Source organism: Mus caroli, chromosome 10, assembly GCF_900094665.2.
Source record: "Mus caroli chromosome 10, CAROLI_EIJ_v1.1, whole genome shotgun sequence".
Taxonomy (NCBI): Eukaryota; Metazoa; Chordata; class Mammalia; order Rodentia; family Muridae; genus Mus; species Mus caroli.
Window position 1 is genome coordinate 52,927,708 of NC_034579.1, and position 6,275 is coordinate 52,933,982.

Here is a 6,275-nt window from a genome sequence, read left to right on the forward strand (position 1 = left end):
CCCCCGTGTTACTGTGAAAGAGGATTTGGCTTTTTGTTTTTCCTTTTTTTTTTCTTTTTTTTTTTTTTTTTTTTTTTTTTTTTTTTTTTTTTTTTTTTTTTTGGCGGGGGGGGTGGCAGGGGAGGGAGATAGGAAGTGTTCCTGTTTTCCTGCTGACAGAAAGCTGCAGTAAAAAGAAGCATTTGGAAAATATAATTTTCTGTATCTAGTGTAATTTATTCTTGAATTAGAGTATCTGAATATTCTGACCGGATGGCCGAGTGATATCTATACCTTGCATTTGTTCTCTGTTGACATGGAAGAAATTGACAAGCTTTTAAAACTTGTGTTTTATTATGGTCAACTGTCACGAGACCTGTACCTTCAGAGAGAAATGCTTATTTGAAAATTATTGACTTTCTCCAATTTTTGATGATCCTGATAACAAAAGAACTGTTGTCAATGCTGGCAAGTGTCCATGCGTTCCTTCTTACAGTGTAAAGTGACTTAGCAACATTTACTGTATTAACTTGGAAATCACTGGATTCAACAGAATTTAAAGGCTTCAGAGTTTGAAGTTTTATACATTTTACTTGTAATCCCTCCCTTTGAGAGGAGCAGTCCAAACCCAGGCCCTCACACATGCTAGGCAAGAACTCCTAACCAACGAACCGAGTCACAGGCCAGATTTTTGCACTCAGAATTCAAGAGAGAAGTTAGCAAACAAACAAACAGTTTTAATTTCAGATTGGTTTTTCTTAGAATTTCCTGTTTTAAAAATTCAAGATCTGTAAAATATTTTAAACTGTCTTATACTTATTTTCAGACCTAAAATACTTATGTAATATAAGAGGTAGTTCATTTATATAATTATAGTGATCTTTAAAACAACTAGATTTTGTTTGTTTGTTTGTTTGTTTTGGTTTTTCAGACAGGGTTTCTCTGTGTAGTCCTGGCTGTCCTGGAACTCAGAAATCCGCTTGCCTTTGCCTCCCAAATGCTGGGATTTTTATCCCCTAGAATTTAAATGTGTAAAAAAAAAATGCTGTCTGTTCCAATGAATTAAAGAAAAATATTTTTTTCTACCCATTCTGGTTATGTAGCTCCTTGGTGATGATAACAGTGGTTTGTGTTTCTGCTGTTCCATATTGACTGTGCAGTTAAAACAGAAAAAGTAGGTAAGGTAGACTTTTAAATGAGTTTAGAGAGATCGGATTTACCCCTTGTTGTATTTTAGTATTAGTTAAGAAGAATTAGGAGAGTAATGAAGTGAGGCGTCCCACGTTTCAGGACCTCAGATCTTCTAAAGGAGAATAAAAACAAGCGCCAACAGTATGTGCCATTCACCACGGGAGAAGCCCTCATGGCCATCTCTGCAAGGCAAGCAGTATCTTAGAAATAGTGCAGAGTGGCCCCTTGGTATTGCAAACTTTATATGCCCCAGTACAGGGGAATGCCAGGACCAAGAAGTGGGAGTGGGTGGGTAGGGGAGCAGGGCGGGGGGTGGGGGATATAGGGAACTTTCAGGATAGCATTTGAAATTTGAAATGTATATAAAGAAAATATCTAATAAAAAAATAGTGCAGAGCAATAAAGTATCATGATGTTAAGACATCATTTATCCCATTTTAATTGAGTGCCTACTGTGTGTCAAGTAAAAGTTCAGGGATGAATGAGACATAGCTTCTTTATCAGGGAACACCTGTTGGCATAGGAACAGCAGATATCTTCCCTATGAGCAGTGTTTGAGTACATGAAATATCAAGTATATTTCATGTTATCACACTGTTGCTCAAAGCCCAGTTGCACTTTTGAGTTTATGCTACATGCTCCTTTTCTTGGCAGTGTGTAAACTCTTAACACAAACTCTGTGGAGGACTAGAAAGGGCAAGGGCCACTGCCAGAAAACATTTTTCTTGTAATTTTAAGTAAAAGACTAGTCTAAAATTAAAAAGATAAAGTTTTAAAGGATTCTGTAGCAACATGAAAGTAGCTCTACCGTTACACTTGAAATTGCTCCTGAGAGACACATGGAAAGAGTGGCTAACTTCTGGCTTTACTGATACTCGGTTTAATGTGCTAGTAAGACCTGGAAGAGCCTTTCTGTTGTGTTATATTGTGTTGTGTTTTTTGAAAGAGTCTCACTATAAAGCCTTGGCTGCCCAGGAACTTACTCAATAGACCAGGCTGGCCTAGACTTACAGAGCTGCCAGCCTCTGTCTCCTGACCTAAAAGTTACTTTGTACCTATAATGTTTCCTTTTTTTTTTTTAAGATTTATTATTATAAATTATTACACTGTTGCTGTTTTCAGACACACCAGAAAAGGGCATCAGATCTCATTACAGATGGTTGTGAGCCACCATGTGGATGCTGGGATTTGAACTCAGGACCTTCAGAAGAGCAGTCAGTGCTCTTAACCGCTGAGCCATCTCGCCAGCCCCACCTGTAATGTTTCTAACTGCATTTGAGGGCCATGGAGATTAAGGAAATTTAGGAATCATTCTGAGTTTCAGAGTATTGACCCCTCTTTTTCTCAGAAAAAAAAAATGTCCATTTCCAAATAGCATTTCCAATACTCTCTCTCTCTCTCTCTCTCTCTCTCTCTCTCACACACACACACACACACACACACACACACACACACACTTTCTTAACTATTCTTTTCTCTCAACTAACTGTCTTTTTAAGTTTTCTTTTAGGACACTCAGATAACAAACACATCCAAGCAATTTGCTTTAAACTATTCAGAGTCACATTTGCTTCCCCTGCAGTGTGAGAGATGAGTTAATAACTGATCTAGAAACCAATCCAGATGCAGCACTTTGGTGCCTATTGTACAACATGTTCTAATGTCTTAGTGACCAATGACCTCGGGCCAGACCTCACCCATGCCTAATTGGAAAAGCCCCACAAACCTAGAAGGATTTTATATTTTCAAATGATTAAAAGAAAGGCAGAGGCAGGTGGATCTCTATGAGTTCAAGGCCAGCGTAGTCTATAGAGCAAGTTCCAGGACAGCCAGGACTACAAACTGAAGCCTGGTCTCAAACAAACAAAATCTTCATATGAAAATTACATAAAATTCATATTGCAGTATCTGAACATAAAGTTTTATTGGGACATAGCTGTGCTTCTTTCTGTGGTCATCTGTGGTGCCTTTGTGGGAAACTGGTACTTGCATTATGATACAGATTGGCATGGCCCACAAAGATAAAATTTTCCTAATTGCCCCTTTACAGAAATCCTCAGCTGATCCCTGGCCTAGTACTATGATGATCTCTCTGCCTCTCTTTCCTGGAGTTATGTTCTGCCTACCAATTCTTACCACCTACCAGTTGACTTTATGCATAGATAAAATCAGAACTATGTCCGAACTCTGAAATGAATCAAAAAGCGTATTTTATATTCATATCCCTGTAATGTAGAAGTACAGTGAATAATGTGAAGGATATTCTTTGTTTGTAAATTTTGGGGGGCAAGGTCTTATTATGTCATCCAAACTGTCTTAGGTCTCACTGTGTAGTCTAAACTGGACCCTAACTTAGGGCAGTCTTGGCCTCTCAAATACTGGAGTTATAGAGATGAACTACTACCACCCATGAAATGTAAAGCTAACAGAGTATAGCACATATATGTTTTATGGGGATATAGGTCAGCCCACAACATACAGTAGAATATAGGATTAAGGGTCATTCCACTACACTACATTTTACACTTGATCTTAGCCAAAAGGCCGAGAAGCGATACACTACATTTTAAAAAAAGAATTATCTTATGAATATGAATACACTGTAGTTGTCTTCAGACACACCAGAAGAGGGCATTGGCTCCCTTTACAGATGATTGTGAGCCACCATGTTGTTGCTGGGAATTGAACTTAGGACCTCTGGAAGAGCAGTCAGTGCTCTTAACCGCTGAGCCTTCTCTCCAGCCCTACACGTGCGTGCATGTGTGTGTGTGTGTGTGTGTGTGTGTGTGTGTGTATAAAGTCATTATATTGAGGAAGTAAGTAAAGTACGTAAGTTTCTGGTCCAGTTTGATATGTATAAGTACAGTGCATATCAGTTACAGTCCACATAGTGTATTCATCATCCCCACCTCTCTTCACAGTTCTTCCCATTGTCTTCTCCTTTCCTGTGTTCCTAGACAACCTTAATCCAATGTGTAGCTACATTAGTTTGCAGTCTTTAGAATTTTTTAGTCTTATTTTTTTGAAAATTTGTTTGTGTATATGAGTGTTTTGCCTACATGTATATCCGTGTATTACATTTATGTCTGGTGCCCTGGGAGGCCATAAACAGATATTGGCTCTCATGCACTGGAGTGTTACAGACAGTTGTTGTTGGCATGTGGGCATGCAATCCAGGTCTTCTGCAAGAGCAGCAAGTGTTCTCTCTTTTTTTTTTTTTAAGATTTATTATGTAAGTAAACTGTAGCTGTCTTCAGACACACCAGAAGAGGGAGTCAGATCCCATTACAGATGGTTGTGAGCCACCATGTGGTTGCTGGGATTTGAACTCAGGACCTTCAGAAGAGCAGTCAGTGCTCTTAACCGCTGAGCCATCTCTCCAGCGCGCAGCAAGTGTTCTTAACCATCCAACCATCTCACCCCATATTTTTGTTTTGTTTTGTTCTGATTTGATTTCGTAATTAAACTCAGTATAATTATTTATCTTTGTGCATTTAATTATTGTAGTTTATACTGTGAACAGGCTTACTTGTTGAGTTTGACATAGTATTTATTTCCAGTCTTTGTCTATTTGAAAAAAAGCTGCTAATGAAACTTATGTCCACACTGCTGTGTGGATATGTGCTTGTTTCACTTTGGATAGATATCTAAATTGTTTGGCTACCTGTCTATTTTTTTTTTTCAGAATTTGCTCATTTTCCAAACAGATTCACATTAGTGGTGTATACAGTTTCTGATGTTACCAAATCTCCACCAATGTTTGTAATGATCATAAAATTATTTTGCCAGCTTTTCCATTTTGTTGTTAACCCCACCAAGATTTTAAATGCTTTTTTTTTTCCTTTTTTCCTTTTTTTTTTTTTTTGACATCTAGTGAAGTTGGGTGAAGTAGAAACTTAAGGGTTCTTTGGAAATTCTGTTGTGTTGGATGGTCTTTTGTTAGGGCACACACATGAAAGGAGTGTTTTCCTGAAGTGGACACAGGGGAACAACTCAGGCAGACTCGTGAAGGAACATTTTACTAAAGCAGACACAAGACAGAGGATGTTTTTGTAAAGTAAACAGGTGAGAAAGAACATGTGATACGGGATTTTTTGTTAACAAGATTGGTTACCTAGAAATTCTGAGTATACTTGATTGTATCTTAAAAGTTAAAACCTCTAACTCTTTCTTTGAGAAGCTGGAGAGATGCCTCTGGATAAAAGCACTGGCTGCTCTTCCAGAGGTCCCGAGTTCAAGTCCCAGCACCCACACGGTGCCTCACAACCATCTGTAATGGGTCTGATGCCCTCTTCTGGCCTGCAGGTGTACTTGCAGATAGAGCACTCATGCATAAAATAAGTAAATCTTTAAGAAAAAAGAAACAAAAATTACCATTGAACAAAAAGTAAAAGCTGAAGTCTTTTATTTTTCCTGTGGGTGATTAATAGTAAACAAAATATTTTCTACTTGTTCTTCATAGACATTTGCCAGAAAAAAAAAGATCTAGGTTTTAAAAAAAAACTACTATAGGTTTCAAGTGTTGTAATTTACTCTGTAAAATACAATTGTCTAGGCACCTTTGGTTCAGTCTGCATTTACTAAAGCGTCTACCTTCATGGAATTGGGGGATATGCTCTTAACACATTATAACAAAAAAAAGACACAGATAAATAATTAAAAATTATTGTGCCTCTGTAGACATGAATAGTAAGGGTATAAACAGAGTTATTAGTTGCTGATTAGCAGATACCTGGTAGTTCCAAAGTGAGGAGATTATTTTTTTGGTTCAGATAATCATATTTTAGGCCTTGTAGGCCATTTCATCTGTCCTAACTCCTCAGCTCTACAAGTGGGGAAATGCACCTGGGCAGCACTGTTGGAGGATGGGTGTCGCCCTGTGTGTTCTAGCAAACCTTTCTTCAGCCAGTGAGAAATGGGGATGAGCTGGAGGAAAGCCTCCTGGTTTTTCCCTCCTCCTTGCTTAGAAAGTATAAAGTAAATGTAGTTACAACTCTAAAACCAAATATAAGGCCGGGCGTGGTGGTGCACGCCTTTAATCCCAGCACTCGGGAGGCAGAGGCAGGTGGATTTCTGAGTTCGAGGCCAGCCTGGTCTACAGAGTG

The 6,275-nt window shown here is 38.4% G+C and overlaps 1 protein-coding gene across 4 annotated transcripts in view; it reads left to right on the forward strand.

The window, feature by feature from the left end:
- Lims1 (LIM zinc finger domain containing 1) overlaps positions 1-6,275 on the forward strand; it is a 103,837-nt gene that overhangs the window by 49,624 nt on the left and 47,938 nt on the right. The gene's annotated exons all lie outside the window — the stretch shown is intronic.